This window comes from Giraffa tippelskirchi, chromosome X (assembly GCF_054371585.1).
Source record: "Giraffa tippelskirchi isolate mGirTip1 chromosome X, T2T-mGirTip1v1.2.pri, whole genome shotgun sequence".
NCBI lineage: Eukaryota > Metazoa > Chordata > Mammalia > Artiodactyla > Giraffidae > Giraffa > Giraffa tippelskirchi.
This window is the reverse complement of record NC_137289.1, coordinates 124,602,513-124,618,063: the sequence shown is the minus strand read 5'-3', so window position 1 is coordinate 124,618,063 and position 15,551 is coordinate 124,602,513. Positions and strand designations below refer to the sequence as shown.

The window sequence follows — 15,551 nt, the reverse complement described above, 5'->3', positions numbered from 1 at the left end:
GCATTTTTCTGAGAAAATGGAAAAAGAATAAAAGGAAATGGCCAATATTTCAAGTTCATAACACCTTTAAGACAGTATTTGAAGATCTTGGCTAAACTGATGCCTTCAAGTTTCCAGTTAATTTAATCTATCCAAGGTTGTGATAACTGAGGTAGACACTAAAGCAAAAGTAACTAAAAATTCATTTTATCTATTAAAAAACCATAAATCGGCAACTGATAATCAGCCAAAGACCCCATTATTGACTAAGTAATCAGAATGTATGAATATCCATGGTTGATAAAAACAAATTTGCAATGTAAACTTAAAAATTTGTGTCCAATAATACATATACCCAAAAGATTTGACATTAGGAATTAGGTATTATAACTATTATTTTTATTAACAAATCATAGTCTGCTCATATTAAAACATAAGTATTTACATACAGTTCACTGATTTTTTTTTAATATGGCTGTTGGCCCTTTCCATGAGATTAAAGACAGAAGCTCTGCCTTATTTTTCACTTTTGCTCCATGAACCCAATAGAGTTCTACATGCATAGAAGACACACATAAGTGTTTATTACTCTAGCTGTGATTTACAACATTAAAAATAGCTATGGATTTTTCTCCCCACCATAGGAAAATAGCATATATTGCTACTTCACGGACCATATGAAAAGTAACATGTCATCAGACACAAAAAGATACTATCAATCCATCACTTCAACCTCTATCTAACCTTGAGAAAGATAGTTTCTTCTGATTAAAATAGAAATTTCATTAAATATAAGAATTAAAATATGATTCTCACTAAACGGAGCAAAGGGCCTCCCCAATGGGTCAGTGGTCAAGAATCTGCCTGCAATGCAGGAGACACAGGAAACACGGGTTTGATCCCTGGGTTGGGAAGATCCCCTGGAAGAGGAAATGGCAACCCACTCCAGTTTTCTTTCCAGAAAGTCCCATAGACAGAGGAGCCTGGTGGGCTACAGCCCAAAGGGTCACAGAGTTGGACACACCTAAGCAACTTAGCACCCAAAATGAGCAAAGCTTCCCATATTTAAGTATAAAGTTAAGTAACATTTGTATTTTGGAAAGAAGGAAAACCTGCTTATTTTAGAAATAAATCAAGAAATGTATGCAGTACATATCTGGTATGGACTTTAGCAACATGATATTTTATATGATAATTTATAACATCATACTATAAATCAGATACCTTATTTTTCGTCCATGTATCAGGTTTTGGAAACATAGAAAAGGCTATGGATATGTTCATATGAAAGTGGGAAGGGAGGAAATAAGGAATAGGAGATGGTTATGAACACAGCATTTAGAAGAGTATGTGGGAAACTAAGTACTATTGTTGTATAGAAGTATTCTTGATTAAACAGGCTAATTCCAAGAGCTCACCAATTTTCACTAGTACACTTTGCCACTTTAAATATATGTCAAACCATTTAATAATAATACCAGGGTTTCTCTGGTAGCTCAGCTGGTAAAGAATCTGCCTGCAATGCAGGAGACCCCAGTTTGATTCCTGGGCTGGGAAGATCCGCTGGAGAAGGGATAGGCTACCCACTCCAGTATTCTTGGGCTTCCCTGGTGGCTCAGCAGGTAAAGAATCCTCCTGCAATGTGGGAGACCCCAGATTGAATTAACTATGAATTAACTATTGAATTACTATGAATCAGTTAATCCTCAAACTAGTCTTCTCAGATATATGCTATTATCATCACCATTTCATAGGTGAGGAAACTGAAGCATAAGTTAGACAGCTTTTTAGTGGTACCACTAGGATTCAAACCTAGACAGCATGTCTCAAGAGCCCTTATTATTAAAGAGCTATTCTATCTACAGAACACATTGTCACAGCAAGTCAGTATGGTATCACTTCTCTAGTCAACTCTGTTATAAAGATGATATAACATCATCTTAACTCATGATACTCCAGATCCTGGCTCACTATTTTACGCAAACAGAAATAAAGCATTTCCCAAAGAAGTAGGTCCCACAGTAAAAGAATGCCGTCTTGAATTTTATGAAACACTCACAGCCATTCACAAATATGCCTTACTGTTGAGCAAGCCACGAATTTAGGTCAACGGTTCAATAAAGAGCTAACTGCAGATCCAAACACATAGAAAATTTCAAGGCGGATCTATATGGTAGGTCAATGAGTATCTAATTTGCACTTGGTATCGTGTGTAGTGTTACTTTTTTTTAAGTTACAGGAACTACTAAGTTACAGGAACTACACATTTGATTTAGAAGACAAATAACCAATTTTAAGACAGCTGAGTAGCCATGAAATCATTGTGCAGATGGTTCCCTCCACCATTGTGACTCCTGTGCATCCTTCACCATGAATATTTTCCCAGAAGTAATGTGATATTTTTGTTCTTTCTAGCCTCCGTACACTACGTCTTCTCTGCCTGAAAAATCCTATTTGTCTGCTCCTTTGAATATCAGCTGAGCTACCACTTCTCTTGCAAAACTTCTCTGACAGTATCAATCTTGGTTCAATGCATGATCTGCTTGCAAAGCACTCTTGATCTTTCACAGCATATATGTTTTACCCTACTCACTGCACTGATGAAGCACTGTCTATGTATCTATTCTTTTTTCCCATGAGGATAAAAAGTATCTTTTTTCTTTGTATACTAGTTTGAACAGCTTGATAATAAAAGCTCAATTATTATGTAGCATTTGTGAATGAATATTTATCTGTAAGTAAAATCCATGTCAATTCCCAAGCATTTCATTGTACAGAATATGCATTCACATAGTATTCTACCAGTGGCCAATGCTACTGGCATTTACCTGGAACCAAGGACATTTTAGGGTATAGGTCTCCATCTATTTCCTGAAGAAATGTCTGTCCAGATTAATACCCAAGTTTAAATTTAAAACTTGTCTACCTGATATGTCAAAATACTTGGATGTATATAGAAAAAGAACAATATTATAGAGTTCATATTAATTTAGAAATCATATGGCCAATATAATTTCTCTTAAAGCTGAGAAATCTAGAGTGCAGGGAAGTTTAGCAAATTGTATGGTATACAACCAATTGGTGATTAAAAAACAAAAACAAAACTAAGACTAGATCATGGAATTTTTACTTCTCCAGTGACAATGTCTTCTCAGTAGTATACATGAATACAACATAGGTATCTCAGGAAATGCAAGGTCATGTTATTTTTGACATTGGCAATCAATCTAATTATTTCATTAATTTGATATAAGCAACTGAAGGTGTGATTTTTTTTATTCTATTTTTTATTTTTTTTTATTTATTTTTATTTTTTTTCTATATTATTTTTTTTTTATTTTATTGCTGGGAGAAATATCAATAACCTCAGATATGCAGATGACACCATCCTTATGGCAGAAAGTGAAGAAGAACTAAAGACCCTCTTCATGAAAGAGGAGAATGAAAAAGGTGGCTTAAAACTCAGCATTCAGAAAACTAAGATCATGGCATCCAGTCCCATCACTTCATGGCAAATAGATGGGGAAACAATAGAAACAGTGACAGACTTCATTTTCTTGGGCTCCAAAATCACTACAGATGTACAGATGGTGACTGCAGGCATGAAATTAAAAGATGCTTGCTCCTTGGAAGAAAAGGCATTATCAACCTAGACAGCATATTAAAAAGCAGAGACATCACTTTGCCAACAAAGGTCTGTCTAGTCAAAGCTATGGTTTTCCAGCAGTCATGTATGGATATGAGAGTTGGACTATAAAGAAAGCTGAGCGCTGAGAATTGATGCTTTTGAACTATGGAGTTGGAGAAGACTCTTGAGAGTCCCTTGGACTGCAAGGAGATTCAACTAGTCATTTCTAAAGAAAATCAGTCCTGAATATTCATTGGAAGGATTGATACTGAGGCTGAAACTCCAATATTGTGGCCACCTGATGCAAAGAACTGACTCATTGGAAAAGACCCTGATGCTGGGAAAGATTGAAGGCAGGAGGAGAAGGGGACAACAGAGGATGAGATGGTTGGATGAGATCACTGACTCAATGGACATGAGTTTGAGTAAGCTCCAGGAGTTGGTGATGGACAGGGAAGCCTGGCTTGCTGCAGTCCATGGGGTCACAAAGAGTCAGACACGACTGAGTAACTGAACTGAATTGAACTATATAAGACCTTTTCAGTCCTTTACAGATATTTGTCTTTCTTGCGCTTAATAATTTCCAGTCAAAAGAAAGTCTAGGTAGTACTGACTATGAGATTCTGAGTTAGAGTGAAAAGGGTCCAGGCCCTGTAGGTTCAAGTAGACAGGACAGCTTTGACAGGATGAAGGGATCTGTGTAGGAAAAATCTGTCTTTATTAAGTAATCAATAGGTACGGTAAACCAAGGGCTGAATTTGAGAGCAATTCTCTCTTCTAAAAATTTTGTCTTAATACAATGATGTTTACAACAGATCAAACAATTTTTAAATGCAACATGAGTAAAACTATATTTTAAAATTAGATTCAGAAGTGAGCACATATTGCTTTAAAATAAATGACTTCATTAATTCACATAACTGGATTCTAAATCTTTTCAGGTCAGAATCTTTGAAATGGCTTATTAATTCTAATAGATGGAAGCACCCAGAGGGCAGATAATATGCTTACTTAAATTGAATCCCATAGCAACTAAACATAATAATATATGGATGAGTAATCAATGTTTCATAACACAATGATACTTGTATATTTCTAGTTAACTCTCAATTACAAATGTTTTGTAATAATATGCAATCTTTTGATTAATGAGTATAAGATATAAGTTAAATGTAAACAGCCATAAGACTAACTTTGGTTTGGATTTAAAAATGCATTTTTGTCACTTTAGCACCAGATTTTCAAAATAGTTCAGTTCAGTTCAGTCGCTCAGTCGTGTCCGACTCTTTTCGACCCCATGAACCACAACACACCAGGCCTCCCTGTCCATCACCAACTCCCGGAGTCCACCCAAACCCATGTCCATCGAGTTGGTGATGCCATCCAACCATCTCATCCTCTGTTGTCCCCTTCTCCTCCTACCCTCAATCATTCCCAGCATCAGGGTCTTTTCCAATGAGTCAGCTCTTCGCATCAGGTGGCCAAAGGATTGGAGCTTCAGCCTCAACATCCGTTCTTCCAATGAAAACCCAGTACTGATCTCCTTTAGGATGGACTGGTTGGATTTCCTTGCAGTGCAAGGGACCCTCAAGAGTCTTCTCCAACACCACAGTTCAAAAGCATCAATTCTTCGGCACTCAGCTTTCTTTATAGTCCAGCTCTCACATCCATACATGACCACTGGAAAAACCATACCCTTGACTAGACAGACCTTTGTGGGCAAAGTAATGTCTCTGCTTTTTAATATGCTGTCTAGGTTGGTCATAACTTTCCTTCCAAGGAGTAAGCGTCTTTTAATTTATAAGTTAGGTACAGAGGAAAATAGGGAATGGGTAACACTCATGCTACATTAACTGCTTCACTGGAGCAAACTAATTAATTTTTCTTGATGCAATGTAATCAGCAAGCTTAATCTCAGGAAAAGAAGAATGCAATTGTTATTGTAAATATTAAAGGTCTTACTACTTATCACTTAGTTACTGTAACTAAAGAAATTCAATAGTTTATTAATATTCTATGGCTACTGGCTCTTTTTCTTCCAATGAATATATTTTTTAAGCAGTACTAAGTATTATATATAAATTGGGCTTCCACAGTGGCTCAGAGGTAAAGAATCTACCTGCCAGTGCAGGTGACGGGGGTTTGATCTCTGGGTTGGAAAGATCCCCTGGAGAAGGGAATGGCAACTCACCCCTGTATTCTTTGCTGGGAAATCCCATGGACAGAAATTTCTGGTGGGCTACAGTCCATGGGGTCACAAAAGAGTCGGACACAACTCAGCGACTAAACAACATACATATAAATTAAACATTAGTAATATCGCACGTTAAGGAATTTATTAAAATCCATTTGTTCCACAGAAGGAAGGATTATCTCACTATATTGGCTGAACAATAAATTGCATTCTGATCAGAAATTTTTCAAATATTTCATAAACAAGAACCTAGACTCCTCACAACAGAAATAAAGCTGAAAAGAACATATTTCAGCAGCTTCAATGCCTATTTTTCTTATTAAGTCATAAATTTCATTACTTTGTACCTGCTTCTAAAATGACAAAGTGCAGAAAGCTAACTGTGAATGCTGAGTAGATCAGAAGGAGAAAAACGCACAGCTGCTGATGATTTTTGATGACAGTGAAGTCATTAAAAACCAGACGCATGCAAAGATTATACGAGACCACGAAAAACTTTCAGACATTCAAATAACCCTCTGGGCAAGTAGATGTGATTCCAATATCCTAATGTCTTAGCCATTTAGATTAAACAAATCATCAGAAAAAATATATATATAATCGTAATCCCCTTGTGGACTAAGCTGGAAAATAAATGAATCAATCCATTGATCTATATAGATGAATACATGTTTCAAGGACAATAACTAACTCAACACGAAATCTTCTGGATTAACTGGAGAAAGCCGTGACAAAATGCACTCCATGGCATCTATAAAAAGGCAGAGGCTGTACCTATGGAGACAGTCAAGCATATATATCAAAACATGTGCTGTTTCCTGCCCATTCTACATTTTGCCAACTTTATATTTATGATTAAGCAACCCAAAGACAGCATGGGAGAGAATCTACAGAAACCACCTGCCCTATATCTCTACACAGATGTTCACTGAGTTTAAAATGAGGCAATAAATTCTTGGTTACATGGAGCCATCTTCAGGACCAAATCAGTCCTTATTAATAGGAAAGTCACTACGGTTCACAAGTTCTTTTCTGCTGTTGTTAAGGAATAGTTGATGTAAAATATTATATAAGTTCCAGGTGTACTATAGAGGGATTCACAAATTTTAAAGGTTATACTCTAAATATGCTTATTGCAAAACATTGACTATATTCCCCATGTTGTACAGCACACCCTTGTAGCTTATTTTATACCCAACAATTTCTGTATCTGAATCCCCTTATTGCTTCTCCTCCTTCCCTCTCCCGACTTGTTTGTTCTCTGCATGTGAGAGGTAAACCACATTCTTTTTGTGTGTGTGTGTGGATTTTTTTATTTTTTTTTTAATTATGAAACTATGATAACACATTTAAGGAAACTTGGAAAAGACGGATCAAGGTTACATGTAGTTCCACTATACATTGCAATTATTTTTTAAGTAGGTAAGATTTTTAACTGGAGTTTCATTATCTAACTCTCAAAAGTTAATAGAATGAATACACAGAGAAGTAGAAGGACATGACCCGAAAAGCACCATGAACCAATTCAACATAATTAAGATTTATACAATTTTCACACAAAAATAGGATACAAATTCTATTCAAGTTTCCATGGACGACAAACTAGGAGATACTGGAACATACCCAGGGACATAAGACCAGGTTTATTTGGACATAAGACCAAATAAAAATTTGATGGCCTAAAGGTACTGAAATCATCGAGAGTCTGTTCTCTTATCACTGTGGAATTCTGTTAGAGGTCAATATCAAAAGATATTTGAAAATAACCCACATATTTTCAGGTGAAATATGACATTTACCAAGAGAGACATTTGACTTAGCCATTGAAAACTTCAGTAAAGTTAGAGACTGAAAACACACAGAGGGTGATTGCAGAAAAGAAAGCATTTAAATGAGAAATTAATATCAATATGAAAAATTAACAAAGATACTCTAAAAATCCCATGTATTTTGAAATAAAATATCAACTTTTAAATGATGGGTGTTTAAACCACGGTCTTAACAAATTATATGATTCAGGAAAGGAAGGAGAAAAATGTTGAGACAAACACATTTCACACCTTTTTAGCCCAGCTTTAAGGCCCTCCAGAATGTGTTCCATTCCTACTTTCTTATCTTCTTAGCTCTTTTTCTAGGTATATTTTGAGTAGCACTTGCTTTGTATCTTATATAGCCTCCCCTCAATCCATCTCTAATTGCAGCTACAACTCCTGTTTTCCCAAAAGTTTAATGCCCAGGAAATGACTCTCATTTGATAGGATGGAGAAAGAGGAATTGCCCTTCACAGTCACATTTTTGAGGGAAAATTCTACAAATTTCCTCAGTGGGTCCCTGGTAGGGTTGAGGTCCAGTTGACAGTCATCAGCACAATAATGTTCTCTTTACTCACTTTTCCTATGTCTTTATCTCAAGTTACAGCTTGCTCATATTCCTAAGTTCACTTTCAAATTGTTGTTGTTTAGTTGCCAAGTCGTGTCTGACTCTTTGCAACCCCATGGACTGCAGCACTGCAGAATTCCCTGTCCCTCACCATCTCCCTGAGTTTGCTCAAACTCATGTCCATCAAGTGGGTGATGCCATCTCTCCTCTGTCACCCTCTTCTCCTTCTGCCTTCAATCTTTCCGGCATCAGGGTCTTTGGTTAGAATGTTGCTGTTCAGTCACTTAGTCATGTTCGACTCTTTGCAACCCCATGGACTGCAGCTCACTTTCAAATAAATTAGCAGAAATCGAGGCCTCACATCAGGCTTTGTTTCTGAGAAACCCAAACAGAGACGCTCAACTACCTCTTTCACCTACAGTGTGAGCTCTCATAGGAAGTGGCTATGTCTTCTTAATGTTTAGCTTTAGGGGCCAATGCAGTGTCTAATCCAAAAATAAGGGCTTCCCTGGTAACTCAGTAAAGAATCTGCCTGCAATGCAGGAGACATAAGAGACTCAGGTTCCATACCTGGGTCAGGAAGATCCCCTGGAGGAGGGGAGGGCAACCCACTCCAGTATTCTTGCCTAGGAAAACCCATGGACAGAGGGGCCTGGAAGGATACAGTCCATGGGTTCATAAAGAGTTAGACATAACTGACCACGTACAAGCAAGTTATATAAGTTGGGGCGGTCCTCTAATGATATTGTTAATGTAGATGAGGAAAGCAGTGCTCAGAAAAGTGAGGTGGCCCAGCCTCCCCAAGGTCACACATCTTCAGACTAGGAGAGGCAGCATTTAAATTAACGTCTTCATGCTGCTCCTTGTAAATTGCTACATATTGTTCTCTTTAGATTCCATTCTACTCAATACAGGCTTGTCTTTCATGGCCTTTGAAAATTCAGCTTTCTCCTCCTCTTCAACTGAATACAGAAGTTACATTAAACTTCCACACAGTGGCACCTGACTCTATTATACAATGACCTAGCACCTTGGGCATTCCCAGCTGGTGCTAGTGGGAAAAACTCACCTGACAACGCAGGAGACATGAGAAGCAGGTTCGATCCTTTGGTTGGGAAGATTCCCTGGAGAAGGAAATGACAACCCACTCCAGTTTTCTGCCTGGAAAATCCCACAGACAGAGGAGCCTGGCGGGCCACAGTCTATGGGGTCACAAAGAACTGGACACGACTAAAGTGACTTAGCACTAGCACCATGACTTCCCATAATTATTTAAGACGCTCCTTAAAGGTCAGTAACATCAAGATTGGGATCTCAAACTTAGGAGTCAGACAAACTCCCCACTTAATATACTGTATCCTGGCCTCAGACAGGTATCCCCATGATTACAAGAGATAGTAAGTATAAATCTCAGCACAGTACCTGCCACACAGTAAGGTCTCAATAAAGGGTGGCTATTATTTTCAGAGGAAGTAAAATTATATCTTCCAGTTCGTCAAGGCCAGAGCAATGGGCTCAAACATGTGTCCACAAAAAAGGCAGACAGAAATGAAAAGATGAAAAAATTGCCCTCTTTCACTCAACCTGTATGTTTTGTTTCTCCCAATTTCTGTTCATTACTTCTATATATGCTCTAATCTTGTTTCATAGCCAGAAATGCTCCCATCTCCCTTTTTATCTCATCCTATTTTAACATCTTTAAGTTTCAGCAGCTCAACTCCTACCTGTGGTAGTTTTCTATTTTCCATTGCAGCCTTGCTGATCTCTCTCATAGATTTCTACAGCACTCATACAGGATAAGATGAAATTTACTACTTCATATACAGCTTTCTTTCAGGCCAATTGCCCCATTTCAGTTAGTCCTGACTCCCAAGTTATACTAAGAGTTGCTTGAAAGCAAGGATCATTTCTAATTTTTTTTTCTTCTGAGTTCCCTTGGCACAATACTAAACAAGTAATCAGGCAGTGAATGCTTCATCTTTTAGACAGAACGTGAAGCTAAGAAAAAAAGAACTTAAAATTTGTTGTTCCCTTTCTCATTTCCCCGTTCTGAGTTCCATATGTTTTTGTTTTTACATTCAATGTTTATTTTGATTTCATTTAGCACCCATTCTTTCTCTCTTAATCCTTATATTGGCGACCGGTGGAGGGAATACCTGCCAGCGTGGATGAGGCGAGTCAGTTACTGCAAAATTGTTTTTTCTGTTCCTGCTTTACATTCATTTCTTTATAGCAAGCAGGTTACCATCTGAATTAGTAGAATGCAGCTGAGCAGATTCATCATTCCACAAAACAACTGTTTAGAAATTTATTTGGTTTTTATATACTTGCAGCTTACATATCTAATGCTTCTTGAGAAATTCAGATTTTTAAAGTTGCAAATGCCTTTTCCAAAGTTTTAGAGAGCCACAACTGCAGAAAATATAAGCTTGAGCTTGATGAGTTTCCTCCTGATTACTAAATCTTATGTTCAAGTTAAATGCCTGGGTATTTGCAATAAAACAGACTCGGGTCGGCCAACGTGACAGATTTTTTTTTTAAGTATTCTAATAGTTTGCTACTTAGAAAGCAGTCCATGGAAAGCTGTATATTGGTGAATAAGATATAGATTATGAAAAAACTTCTGAAACAGAAAAATATGTGTAATTGGCAGTAAAGAAACTGAGTAACATTGAATTTTTAAAAGGTATATTTGTATTTTGTGCTTGTACTCCGCTTTTTCACTCTACTGATTCTTTTTCCTACTTATTACAAAAATCCCTCAAGGTAACTATTCCTATCCCCTTACACAAATGTGGAGATAAATACCTAGATATTATATAATGTACCTAATCCCACAGACAGAGAATCCTGGCAGGCTACAGTCCATGGGGTCGCAAGAGTCAGACACGACATGGCGACTAAACCACCACCACCAAGACCAATTAGATAATAAATAAAAGAAACATTACCGTAACCTAGGATTTCTTGCTTCTAAAATACCTTGTAGTAAAAAGTAGGGACATGCTCCACTTAGTAATGAGTGAAATTAAATTAATATACCTCACAGTGTTTAACAGGATTATTTAACTGTCATATTTAATACCATGCTATCCTCAGGAAAAATTTGAGATGCAGAAAGCCTTCTCTGCCCATTTTCACCTCTGAGTGCAAACATTTCCCCTACTGAATTGCCACAGACAGTAAATATCCCATGACTGTAAGTTGTATGAAAGATAGGAGACAGATGGAAAGGTCCAGATTTTAGTGGAACTGGTATCTCTCCCATTATCCTCCACATTCCTTGAGATTAGTCTGTTTGATGGTTGCCCATTATCAATCAGAGTCTTTCCACATAGGAAGTACTCAATAAGTATTTGGTGAATGAATCAACTGGGGAAAATAACTTATAAATTATGATTAGAGAAAGAAGGGACAGAGTGAGATGCTGAGAAATATATTCAAGGTTATTTGCAAGGGATGGGAACTTGATACTTCATTTACTGATGTAGATAACAGGAATTATTATAATCATTTTAGAAAATAATTTGGCAGAATCTACTATTATTTTGAGGCTTCCCAGGTGATGCCAGTGGTAAAGAATCTGCCTGCCTATGTAGGAGATGCAAGAGACTCAGGTTCAATCCCTGAGCTGGGAAGAAACTCTGGAGTAGGAAATAGCAATATGCTACAGTATTCTTGCCTAGAAAATTCCAAGGACAGAGGAGCCATGGGGTCGCAAAGAATCGGACACTACTGAGCGATGCGTACACACACACGCATTCTATTTTAAATGCATATCTTTTGATCTAAATATTTTCAGTTAGTAGCACGATACTTCATACATAAAGGCACACTTCCCAAATTGGATGACTGGCTATACTTTGATTATATCTTGCTTTCGTTTCTTCCCTAACTGGTGCTTTGTTCTGCTTCTTAACCTGGAATGCCATTCTCCTCTATTTCTGCCCATCAAAGCTCTTCTCTAAAATGTAGTACAAATGTCATGCTCTTTAGGCATAATTTCTGTCACCCAACTGACTGCAATGCCTTTTTCTTTGAACTCTTCTTTGGACTACACTTATGGCATCAATTTATATTAGGGTTATTTACAAGTCTCATTTCTCCCTGTGACTTTCACAATGTTGCCTTCTTTTTTTCTTGCAGGCCTGTTCAGTCCCCTCTCCTGCCATAAATCTACTCGGTCTCTTTTAAGATTTCTTGAATTCTCCACAGCTGCTGCATGCTAGACTCTGGGCTAAAACTCTGGTATATCATTTTTTTGCTCATCCAGGAATCTATCCATTCCACTCTCCATAGAAGTTGGAAGAAAAGAGAGACTCTCAGAAGTTTCAGAATTGTAGACTTCTAGAATAGAAATAAATTCTACAATCATCTTTTCTGAGGCCTTTTCATCTTTTCTATTGTCACAGATTCCATTGAGAAACTGATAGATTCACTTCTCAGAAAAATGCCCATGGTCTTTTACACACAAGGAGAGTTTTAAATGTAGCTGGTTCAGCCAGCAGAGTGAAGCATAGATAGACTTCAGTATGGGCTCACAAACTCAGATTCCCTATATGAGTGGAGCGACAAGGTCTGGAGGTGGAGTCACATAAATTGTGTGAATCGTGAGGATGGCTACAAACTGGATGACATCCCTGCAGAATGTAGCCCCAGGGCGGCCCAATCTACTGAGAAAAGTAACAATCCAGATTTGTAATGAAATGTGGGCCATATGAAATGTATCTCGGGGATCTTTCCAGACATCACATCAAAAGTTTGTACTGTGTTATACTAGCTGCTCACATGCACAATCTGATTACTTGTCCTGTAAGAGTGTGTCATTGGTTGAATTAGGCAGGAGAAATGAGACTCTCACCATCAACCTATCGCCATGTACTGACAAATGAAACGCTATGCATCTCCACAATTACTATTCACTGGTTTATCAGTTCCACAAATATTTATAGCTGATCATGTGCCAGGCACTGCCCTAGTTACTGGATATACACTAGTGAGCCCAATGGACAAAGTTCCTTGTGAAGTTTCACTGAGAGAAGCAAACAACAACAAAAGTTAGACAAGCAAACAGGATAATTCCAGAAAATACTGAAGACTGTGAAGAAAACAAGAACGGTGAATGGGACAGAAAATGATTGAGAGGAGTGGACAGGAAAGCTGCTTTCATGAGAGGAAACTGGGTAGGGTTTATCTGAAGGTGAGCCCTTCCAGCTGAGACTAAATGGCAGGAAGAAGAGAAGAATGTTCCAGCAAAAAACAATCAGAAGTGAAGAGGACTTAGACAGGAACAAGTTACACTGGAGTGCAGTCAAGATGGGCCCCTGGTATGAGGGAAGTCAAAAAGTAGGCAGGGACCAGAGCACACAGTGATGTATTCAATGTTTGGACTTTTTCCTAAGTAAAATGAAGAGTCTTCAGAAGGTGGTAAGAAGGGAAGAAATGACTCACTCATTGTGGTAAAAAGATCCCTTTATATAATGTGGGGAACTCAGAGATGGGTTAGGCAGCTACTGCAGTATTAGAAGACTATGGAACATGATGGAATGTCAGGGATGCTCCCTTTGAATAAAAGCAGCTTTTATTTTTCAATTAAAATGTAACACAATTGACTTCAGTAAAAATGTCTCTCTTGACCTTATTTCTCTTGCATTAATGGGGTCATTTATGGTAAGTCAGGAAAGTTACCTCTGTATACAATGAACAGCTTTCATTTTTCAATTAAAATGTAGCATAATTGTCTTGAACCAGAAATGATCTCGACAGTATTTCCCTTTTATTAATAGGAACATTTATATAATGGCCATGCAAATTAATCTTCTTCATTCAAAAATTGTTTATTTTTAATTAATAAAAACAAGGCAATGATAGTTTTTATATTTTGGCACCTACATTTTAATATTTAGCTTATTATATATGATGTTAATATCTTGAATATAAAATCTATAGGATTATGACACTGATTTAAAGAAATGCAAAAATATCTACAATTATGTTTTAATTTGAAGCAGTGATTAAATATAATTTGCCTGTGACCTTGCAGGCCAAAATAATATATCACAATAAACTGCAGAGAGTTGCAGAGATGAAAATAATGTTTGTCTGCTTCAGTGGATACATATGTGAGGATGAATTCTGGCACTTGTCAGCCTATAATAAATTACTACTAGACTAATACTTGTCAGTACAGTAATAACTGATCATTCTCTAAAAAGCACTAAGGGAGAAAGGTGATGAACAACCTACAAAGTAAAAAAGTTTCACAATCACAATAATGACTCCAGTTCAAAGTACAGTAATTACCTACCAACTGCCTTATTGTCAAATCTGTATTTCAAGTGACTGCCTTGATATCTCTCAGAATCCATTTTTAGCTCAAATTCTAATTAACAACATAGAAAACAAGCAACACTGATAACAAAAAGCACGTCTCTATTAAGTCTTTCTAAAAGTAGGCTAACCCTTTCTTGTAAGAACAATCTAGGTAGATACACATTTTCACTCTTACATTTGGAAATCCTCTCCAACACCCTCCCACACTTTCACTTTAACTAAAGCAAGGCAAAATACAAGGAGTATTATGTAGCATAAGGAAAATAACAGTTATTGCTGAATTTTTTTTAAAAATGACCCAAAGTTCAAAAGACTGCAAACAATACTCAATATTGTTTGCATACAACACCTGTACATTAAGGAATTAAAAGTTATCCAAATCATAAACTATTATTTTAAAATGTTTATCCACTTTGTTACTAGTACATTGTATAGTAAGCATTAAAAAAGATATATAATGTGGGGGGTACGGTAAGCACATTTTAAAATCCAAACAGCTAAAAATCCTACACATATGTGTATGTGTATTAGTCGCTCAGTCGTGTCCGACTCTTTGTGACCCCAAGGACCATAGCTGCCAGGCTCACTTGTCCATGGGGATTCTCCAGGCAAGGATTCTGGAGTGGATTGCCATGCTCTCCTCCAGGGGATCTTCCCAACCCAGGGACCCAACCCAAGCCTCCCTCATTTCAGGCAGATTCTTTACCATCTGAGCCACCAGGGAAGCCCATATATGTATTACAGGGTAATTTTGGAAATATATACACAATGACAATAAATACACAATTGACAAATGAAAACAACTACATTAGTTTACATTCACATTATGAAACTGCTGTCTCCACATTTATAACTCCAAACATTTTCTAAGGCTTTACTCAGAAGCTCCCAGGGGGTTTATTGTGGCAAAACAGATACAACATAGAATTGACAAACTTTAATCAATTTCAAGTGTATAATTTACTGATATCAAAAACACTCATATTGTCATGCAACCACATCTCCATCAATGTCCAGAAATTTTATTCTTCCCAAATT

The 15,551-nt window shown here is 37.2% G+C and overlaps 1 protein-coding gene and 1 long non-coding RNA gene across 3 annotated transcripts in view; both read right to left on the bottom strand.

Moving 5' to 3' along the window:
• Positions 1–15,551, bottom strand: part of DMD (dystrophin) — a 2,147,259-nt gene that overhangs the window by 1,665,708 nt on the left and 466,000 nt on the right. The window lies entirely within an intron of this gene.
• On the bottom strand, positions 7,928–11,038 carry LOC145535979 (uncharacterized). The gene is made up of 2 exons (XR_014075566.1): positions 8,499–11,038; positions 7,928–8,300 (listed from the first exon to the last, which is right to left on the bottom strand). It is a non-coding gene; the product is annotated as an uncharacterized LOC145535979 (long non-coding RNA).